Genomic DNA, 9,955 nt, shown 5'->3' with positions numbered 1-9,955 from the left:
GGATGAGGGGAGGGGGAGAGGGTGGCAGCGCTGCCGGTGGCCATGGCTTTACATGGTGGCAGGGGGCTGGGTGGTGGAGGGGCTGTCCCAGTGAAAAGGAAGCGCTTGTGGGCTGCGGGGCCATGGAGGCAGCAAAGGCGCTTGTGGTTGGCAGTGCACTGTTGCTGGCCCTGCACTGGTCTACAACTTTGTGTGGCCACCCAGGCCAGAACGCAGTCAGACTTAGATCTGGCCCATGGGGCCACCCTGGACGCCAGCCCCCATGCACTCTCTGCCTCCTGGGCTGGGCCAGGGCCGAGGCAGTGGAGGCTGGCCACTCGGTCTCTCCAGGGCGGCCCCACAGGCCAGATCTAACCACATCACAGGCCAGATGTGGCCCATGGGCCTTGTGTTTGACATGTCTGCCTTACAAATTACATTGGCCTCTCCTTTCAAAGTAATTCTGGAAGATGATAAAGACAGATCATGGCAATGAAGATTAAAAATTAATTATGTAACAAATGAGGATGATAATATATTTTTATTGGATTAGTTGATAGGTTACTTAGTAATTTAAGAAGCCTACTAAGTAATTTAAGAACATAAACAAAGCCTACTGGATTGGATCCTGTCCCATCTAGGCCAGCAGTCAATTCTCACAGCGATCAACCAATTACACAAAAACATCCAGGAAAGCCTCTTCACCATTGTCATAAAGAAATCAAAGTTTGCAGTATTTTGAAGGCTCGGGATGATTTTTTCACTAAAAGTCCATTAATTCAGTTCCAAGACCAGTTTGGTAACCTATAACTGATCATCAACAGAACAGAAAATGGTTGCCGATTCTCTGCTGCCAGTCCTCACAGGCTAGTTAATCCCACCCCCCCTTTTTTTTTCTTTCTGCAGGAATATGACTCTTATGGACTTATGCATCAGTAACTATATTAAATGGGCATACTTTCTAATGCAAACAGTATTGTGCTCTTAACATACAGGTAGTCCTCAACTTAGACCATAGAAGAGAGGTAGGGAACGATGGCCCCTTTATGACTTGTGGACCTCAACTCCCAGAATTCCAGATCCAGCATGGCTGGCTTAGGAATTCTGGGAGGTAAAGTCCACAAGTCGTAAAACAGCCATCGTTCCCCACCCCTTCCATAGAACATAGAATAACAGGGTTGTAAGGGACCTTGGAAGCAAAAGCTGGACAAGGATGCGGAGGACCCCTGGACGATGGCACGGGCTGCCCAGAGTCCCGGGCAGCAGAGGGCAAGTGTCCAGCCTGGCCCTTGAGCTCCTGCGGCACTGGGACCCCACAGCCCAGCCCAGCCCTGCTTCCTTGACAGGGCACCCAGACGCGCTTACCTCTCGAGGCTGCTGCTGCTGTGCTCGCTCTCCTTGGCCAGGTTGCTCATGGGGGGGGGCAGAAGGGCAAAGTGTGGGTCAGAGGGAGGGGCACTCCCTCTCCATGTGAGGAGACCTGGCTTTGTAAGCAAAGCATCCTCAGTGATAGGATGTGAGACCACCAGGAGAGGCCAGGAGGAGGGGCAAGTGGATGACGAAAGGGCAGCAGGACTGCTGGTGGCCAAGTGCTAAGGCAGGACGTCCCTCAGACCCTCCCTCCCTCATTCCAATCTCCCTCCCTCCCTCTTGTTGAACATGGGAGCTTTCCAAATAAAAATATCTTACCTTTCTTTCCCCCTCTTCCCCCGAAATGGAGTCTGAAATTGTTCCATCAGAGAACTGAGTCAGGACATGCCTACAAGCAGTCTTTGATTTATGACTGTAATTGAGCCCAGAATTACAGTTGTGAGTTGCGCCAGTTGTTAAGCAGGTCACCATGTCATTGCGCCCAGTTTGATTGCTTTTTTTTGCTGTGGTCATAAAGTGAATGCCGCAGTTGTTAAGTGAATCCATTGCAACGGGCATTTTTTTTTACAGAAACCAGAAGTGCCAGTTTGCAGTAAGAAATGTAAATCATTGTCACGTGATTGTGGGATGCTTCAAATGGCTTTAAATGTGGGCTAGTTGCCGAGGGCCCAAAATGTGATCATGTGACTGCAGGGGGGACCTGGACATCCGAACTTCCCAGGTCATAAGTAGCCCTGAGAAGGTCCATCATAACTTCGAATGGTCATTAAGCAACCAGTCATAAGATGAGGACTGCCTGTATTAGCTATAGTGGTCTAACAATAGATATTACAGGAATCAACACGAAGGTCATTTGTTGGGCAGAATGGAAAAAAAGCAACAGTATTGAGACTGAAGTTTTGCCAGCAAGGCAAATATTCCCGATTGCTGTCTGCACTGAAAGTTCTCATTAGTTGAGCATTTATTAATGGTTGTATAAAGTTGTAGAAATCTCAAGAGTTTGCCTGATCACCTATTCTTTTTTCTTTTGTTTTAAATTTGAAAAAAATAAAATAAAGGAGCTGGATTTCTGTGAGACCTTGCTGCGCCTTTGCTTCCACAGTCAACCTGATGAAAACAACATGGACCGGTAGCTTGGCTGTTTGACATGGTTGAAGTTCACGCTCATATTTGGAGCTGTGTCAGTTGGCGGCCTCTGATGGAAACACCCACATTTATCCTACATCCGCTGAACCAGCGGTAAACTGGAGTAACAGAAGATCTTTTGGAAATTGCAATATGCTGTTGTTAAGCTGCATGATCAGCAGGAAGACTTTCATAAGCTGCTGCTGCATAACTTCCTTTTCATCATCCTGCAAAATGCATTTGTCTACCCTCATAGTTTACTGGTAACTTTGCCCATCACAGTGTAGCTTCCCTAGCCTAAAAACCATCGTTTTTAAAGGATTCTTTCAATCTCCAACTTTAACTGGGGAATGAGCCCTACTTCCTATTGGGCTTTGCTTGTTTTCATACCGTAGTTGCAGTGCTTAGAAGGGAGGGATGACGTTGAGTACCTTTTAATGGCTTGGTCAGTAAAGCTTTGGAAGAGAAGTCATTTGGTAGTATTCCCAAGCATGTGCCTTCCAGATGTTTGAACTTTCACTCCCATCATCCCTAAACTATCAAAAACAGGGTTTATAATGCTTTATCTCAGTTCATGCAGGTAGAAATTGAAGTCCACAGGCAGAGGTGGGCTTCAGCCAGTTCAAACCGGTTCAGGTGAACCGGTTGTTAAGATTTTGTGCAGTTCAGAGAACCAGCTAATCGCACTGTCTGGCCCCGCCCCGCCCACCCCACCCCGCCCTATCTCACCTTGCCCGCCTTGGCTGGTGGCTAGAGTTACGCCCGCGCCCAGCTACTCTCTGGCTCCTTCGCTCGCTTGCCCAGACCACGCAGCCCAGCTGATTTCTGCACCTCACCCCCTTACTTGCCTTTGCCGCGGCCTACACCACCGGCCATGCGGCCCAGCTGATCTCCGCGCCTCGCCCGCTATCCTTACTGCGGCTGCCTGCGAAGGTAAGGCACTCGGCTGAAGGGCTGCCTCGGGGTAGACATGGTGAGGCTCGGCCACCTTTTGGGCCTGGCTCTCGCCAACTTTCCGCCTGCATGCCATCCGCTCACCCTTCACCTCGGGTTGGGGACACGCAACTCCCTGGCTCTGGCCTTTCCCAGGGCCTCCACCCACATGCCACCTGCTTGCCCTTCACCTCGGGTTGGGGGACACACCAGTCCCTCGCTCTGCCCTTTCCCGAGGCCTCCGCCTGCATGCCGCCCACTCACCCTTCGTCTGGGGGGACGTGCCAGTTCCTGCCTTTCTAAAGGGACACCTCCCCCCCCACCGTCCCACTTGCTCCCTCAACTTTCCACTGCAGTCTCACCCTTTGCCGAATCAGCTCGTTTACCTCCACCCCGTTTCCCCTCCTTCAGAAGCCCCTTACTCACTCTCCCCACTTCTTCCCCCACGACTGCCTCTTTCTTCATCCCACGGCCTTACCCTCCTCCCGTGGCTGGTGGCAGAGGGGAATGCGAGCCAAAGATGAGTCATCAATGCTCGGCTCCCCACCAGCCTGCATCTCGCCCCCCCACCCAGATTCTCCATAGCTGCTGGGCCTTGCCTGCTGGGGGGGGCACCAGGGAGCCACCTGCATCACCCTTCTGCCAGCCACCCCTCCCTCGCCCACCCTCCTGCGCGCTTCAGCCGAGTGCAGGACGCCACTGTGAGCACAGTGCGAGCCCCATGGGCTGGAAGGTAAAACTGATAGTGGGGAAAGAAGATCCACTCCAGGCTTGCTGCACTCAGCTGAAGGGCTGCCTCAGGGAGGACAGGACATGGTGAGACGAGGCTGCCTTTCGGGCCCAGCTTTGGCTTCTGTGGGGCCTTCTGGGTGGGAGGCCCAAAAGAAAATGCCTCCCCCATGGACAACTTTCCTCCAGGTCTTCCTGTCCTCTACCATCCCCCGGAGACCATGTAAGCTCATGCCGAATGCTTCAGTGACTCCATCCAGCCACCTCATTCTCTGCCGTCCCCTTCTTCTTTTGCCCTCAATCATTCCCAGCATTAGACTCTTCTCCAGTGAGTCTTTCCTTCTCATTAAGTGGCCAAAGTATTTCAGTTTCATCTTCTAAAGAGCAGTCAGGGTTGATCTCCTCTAGGACTGACTGGTTTGATCACCTTGCAGTCCAAGGGACTCGCAGGAGTCTTCTCCAGCACCATAGTTCAGATTAACAGAGTTGGAAGGGACCTTATAGGTCATGTAGTCCAACCCCCCGCTCAAGCAGGAGACCCTACACCATTTCTGACAAATGGCAGTCCAATCTTTTCTTGAAAGTCTCAAGTGATGAAGCTCCCACAACTTCCGAAGGCAAGCTGTTCCATTGGTTTATTGTTTTCACTGTCAGAAAGTTCCTCCTCATTTCTAGGTTGAAACTCTCCTTGCTCAGTTTCCATCCATTATTCCTTGTCTGGCCTTCAGGTGCTTTGGAAAACAGCTTGACCCCCTCCTCTCTTTGGCAGCCCCTCAAGTATTGGAAGATGGCTATCATGTCTCCCCTGGTCCTTCAAAGGCCTCGATTCTTTGGCGCTCAGCCTTCCTTATGGTCCAACTTTCACAACCATACATTGCAACTGGGAAAACCATAGCCTTGACTATATGCACTTTTGTTGGCAGGGTGATGTCTCTGCTTTTTACTACGCTGTCTAGATTTGCCATAGCTTTCCTCCCCAGGAGCAAGCATCTTTTAATTTCTTGGCTGCAGTCCCCATCTGCTGTGATCTTGGAGCCCAGGAAAATAAAATCTGTCACTATCCCCATTTCTTGCCCATCTATTTGCCAGGAATTGAGAGGGCTGGAAGCCATGATCTTAGTTTTCTTAATGTTGAGTTTCAAGCCAACTTTTGCACTCTCTTTCTTCACCCGCATCAGAAGACTCTTTAGTTCCTCTTCACTTTCTGCCATTACAGTGGTATCATCTGCATAACTGAGGTTGTTGATATTTCTCCCGGCAATCTTAATTCCAACTTTTGATTCATCTAGCCCTGCCTTTCTCATGATGTGCTCTGCATATAAGTTAAATAGGCAGGGTAACAGTATACAGCCTTGCCAAACTCCTTTCTAAATTTTGAACCAATCAGTGGTTCTGTGTCCAGTTCTCACTGTTGCTTCTTGACCTGCATATAGGTTTCTCAAGAGACAAATAAGATGGTCTGGTACTCCCATCTCTTTAAGAACTTGCCACAATTTGTTGTGATCCACACAATCAAAGGCTTTAGCATAGTAAATGAAGCAGAAGTAGATGTTTTTCTGGAACTCCCTAGCTTTCTCCATGATCCAGCGTATGTTGGCAATTTGATCTCTAGTTCCTCCACCTCTTCGAAATCCTGCCTGTACTTCTGGTAGTTCTCGGTCCACATACTGCTGGAGCCTAGCTTGTAGGATTTTAAGCATAAGCTTACTAGCATGTGAAATAAGTGCAATGGTGCGATAGTTTGAACATTCTTTGGCATTGCCTTTCTTTGGAATTGGAATGTAAACCAACTTTTTCCCAATCCTGTGGCCACTGTTGAGTTTTCCAAATTTGCTGGCAAATTGAGTGTAGCACTTTTACTGCATCGTCTTTTAAGATTTTGAATAGCTCAGCTGGAATACTGTCACCTCCACTAGCTTTGTTGTTGCTCAGATTTCGTAAGGCCCATTTGACTTCACATTCTAGGATGTCTGGCTTGAGGTCAGTGACCACCCCACTGTGGTTATCAGGGATGTTAAGCTTGTTCTTGTATAGTTCTTCTGTGTAATTTTGCCACCTCTTCTTAATCTCTTCTGCCTCTCTTAGGTCCCTGCCATTTTGGTCCTTTATCATGCCCATCTTTGCATGAAACGTTCCCTTCATATCTCCAATTTTCTTGAAGAGATCTCTGGTCCTCCCTATTCTATTGTTTTCTTCTGTTTCTTTGCACTGTTCATTTAAGAAGGCATTCTTATCTCTTCTAGCTATTCTCTGGAATTCTGCATTCAATTGGGTGTATCTTTCTCTTTCTCCCTTGCCTTTTGCTTCCCTTCTTTCCTCAGCTATTTGCAAAGCTTCCTCAGACAGCCATTTTGCTTTCTTGCCTTTCTTTTTCTTTGGGATGGTTTTAGTTGCTACCTCTTGTACAATGTTGTGAGCCTCCATCCATAGTTCTTCAGGCACTCTGTCTATCAGATCTAATTCCTTAAATCTATTTGTCACCTCTACTGTATATTCATCAGGGATATGATTTAGTTCATACCTGAGTGGCCTAGTGCTTTTCCCTACTTTTTTCAATTTAAGGCTTAATTTTGCAACGAGAAGCTCATGATCTGAGCCACAGTCAGCTCCTGGTCTTGTTTTTACTGACTGTATAGAGCTTCTCCATCTTTGGCTGCAGAGCACATAGTCAATCTGATTTCTGTGTTGACCGCCTAGTGATGTCCATGTGTAGGGTCGTTTCTTGGGTTGTTGGAACAGAGTGTTTGCTTTGACCATCGTATTCTCTAGACAAAATTCTACCAGCCTATGCCCTACTTCATTTTGTACTCCAAGGCCAAACCTGTCTGTTATTCCGGTTATCTTTTGGCTTCCTACTTTAGCATTCCAATCCCCCATGGTTATAAGGACATCATTTTTTGGTGTTAATTCTAGAATGTGTTGTAGGTCTTCATAGAACTGGTCAACTTCATCCTCTTCAGCACCAGTGGTTGGGGCATAGACTTCGACTACTGTGATATTGAATGGTTTGCCTTGGATTCGAACTGAGATCATTCTGTCATTTTGGGGATTTTATCCCAGTATTGCTTTTCCTACTCTTATTGACTATGAGGGCTACTCCATTTCTTCTGAGGGATTCTTGCCCGCAGTAGTATACCTGATGGTCATCTGAATTAAATTCACCCATTCCTGTCCATTTTAGTTCACTGATTCCTAAGATGTTTACGTTCAGTCTTGTCATCTCTTGTTTGACCATATCCAGCTTGCCTTGATTCATGGATCTAATATTGCAATAAGGCCCAAGAAAAAAAAATAAAGCAGAAAGATTTAATTAAAAGAGAAGAGAAAGAATGGTAAGCCATCCACTAACTGACTGGTTTGAAAATGCCTTTCAAATATGTTTTCATTTACAATGGATTGGAAATATTTGCTTTACTATATGCTTTAATGTTCAAAAAGAATAATCTTTATCAGTATAAGCAGAGATGTATTCTTCAAGCTTTAGTGCATTTTGCAAAAATCATTATGAATGTATGTAGAACATCATTTCTCACCAAAAATGCAATTTAATGGAGAGTAAAGTAAGATTTTACACTTAGGCAAGAAAAAAAACCAAATGCATAGGTGGTTCAACTGGAAATAACTGTGAGACGGATCTGTGAGATGGAAACTTATCAAACAGATCCAACCTAGAAATAAGAAGAAATTTCCTGACAGTGAGAACAATTAATCAGAGGAATGGGATGCAGTGGTGAAATCTAAAATTTGTTACTACTGGTTCTGTGGACTGGCTCTGGCTTGGTGGTGGGGGGGTAATGTGACTGGGTGGGTGTGGCCAATTTTTTTTTTAACTTTTAAAAGGATTTTTTCTACAACCTCTTCAGCGAAGAGGTTGTAAAAATATGCTTTCAAAAGGCTCTGACGATCCAAGCTGAGTTGCCTGATCAGCAGAGGCTTTTTTTCTTTTAAAAGCTTTTGACGATCCCAGCTGAGCCGCATGATCATCAGAGGCTTTTTTTTTCTTTTAAAAGCATTTTTTCGGCCGAAGAGGTTGTAGAAACAATGCTTTTAAAAGTAAAAAAAAAAAAAAGCCTCTGATGATTGTGCTGCTCAGCTGGGCATGTGGGAGGGGGCAGGGATTTTTGCTACCGGTTCTCTGAACCACCCGCCTCCATCACTACTGGATCGGGTGATCCGGTCCAAACCGGGAGCATTTCACCCCTGATGGGATGCCTTCAGAAGTTGTGGGTATACCATCACTGGAGGTTTCTAAGAAGAAATTTGTCCATAATAGTATAGGGCAGTGGTGAAATGTAAAATTTGTTGCTACCGGTTCTGTGGACGTGGCTTGGTGGGCGTGGCTTGGTGTGGGGGGGTGTCATGTGACTGGGTGGGCATGGCCAACTTTTTTTTTTACTTTTTTAAAGCATTTTTTTACTACCGGTTCAGGCAAATAGGTAGTAAAAAAATGCTTTAAAAAAGTAAAAAAAAAAAAGGTTCCGACAATCACGTGGCACAGCTGTGATCATCAGAACCTTTTTTTTTTCTTTTTTAAAGCATTTTTTACTACCAGTTCCGGTGAATAGGTAATAAAAAATGCTTTAAAAAAGTTTTTAAAAAGTTCCAACGATCACAGCTGTGCCGCACGATCGTTGGAACCTTTTTTTTACCTTTTAAAAGCATTTTTTACTACCGGTTCGCCTGAACCGGAGTGAACCGGTAGCATTTCACCCCTGGTATAGGGTCTCATGCTTGAGCAGGGGTTGGACTAGAAAACCTCCAAGGTCCCTTCTAACGCTGTTATTCTTTATAAATCTCTCCATTCAGTCTTACCAAGAGAATGGTGATAAACAATACTTGGAAATGTACATCAGGTCTTCTGATAGCAAAATCTCATCTTATTGGCTAGTATCAAGGGGAAGATGACTTTGCAAAAGCTTCCTCTCTCACCATAACATGCAAGACGAGGCGAGGACTGGCTGGGAGGGGAGGGGTGAATAGAGGCGCCCCTCAATGTGAGTGACATTGAGTTGGCCATGCCCACCCAGTCACATGCCCACCCAGCCACATGCCCACCCAGCCACACCCACCCAGCAGTCGTTAGGGCAGAGAACCGGTTGTTAAATTATTTGAATCCCACCACTGTCCACAGGTATGGAGAACAGCTAAAGTGGCGCAAACCTATAAGAAACAGGCAAAAAAACACTGAGCCCTGCAACGGCTATTCCAGTTTGGGGAGAAGGTCTACCTCTCCACAAAATACTTGAAGTTAAGACTCCCTATCAAGAAACTGGGGCCAAAGTTTACGGGACCATTCCCCATAGTGAAGATCATCAACCTGGTCACAGTGCAATTGAAATTGCCCTGACTGCTAGGGTAGATACATCCGGTATTCCACAGTAGTCTCTTAAAACCCGTGGTCAGATCGACCCTGAGGCCAATACCCCATGAGCCCCCGGACCCCGTGGTCATAGGGGCCAAACCCATTATGAAGTGCAGCAAATCCTTGATTCGAGGTGGCACAGGAGACAACTCCAATACTTAATCAAGTGGAAGGGCTACCCCTTATCAGAGGCATCTTGGGTAAAGAGTAGGAACATTCAGGCTGATCGCCTTATAGCAAAATTCCATGCAGAAAATCCAAACAAGCCTGGGGTGGGGGGAATCACAGCCCTAAATCCTATACCTGTACTCAAATTGTTTTTGCTTTGCACAGGTCACCTTCAGGAAGTGAGGGGAGCTGAATGTCAACTTGTAAAGCATCCCTGCCTTGCTCTTGAGTTGCGATAGGAGGGGGGGGAGAAACTGACAGAGCAACACGGCAGCAACCAGAAGCACA

General features: G+C 46.7%; 1 pseudogene; it reads right to left on the bottom strand.

The window, feature by feature from the left end:
• Positions 1–222: 222 nt before the first annotated feature.
• On the bottom strand, positions 223–7,420 carry LOC139317712 (craniofacial development protein 2-like; annotated as a pseudogene).
• Positions 7,421–9,955: the final 2,535 nt, after the last annotated feature.

Source organism: Pituophis catenifer, unplaced genomic scaffold (assembly GCF_029215685.1).
Source record: "Pituophis catenifer annectens isolate HBS135680 unplaced genomic scaffold, rPitCat1.0.hap2 SCAF_5, whole genome shotgun sequence".
Taxonomy (NCBI): domain Eukaryota; kingdom Metazoa; phylum Chordata; class Lepidosauria; order Squamata; family Colubridae; genus Pituophis; species Pituophis catenifer.
This window is presented reverse-complemented; position numbering and strand designations above follow the sequence as displayed.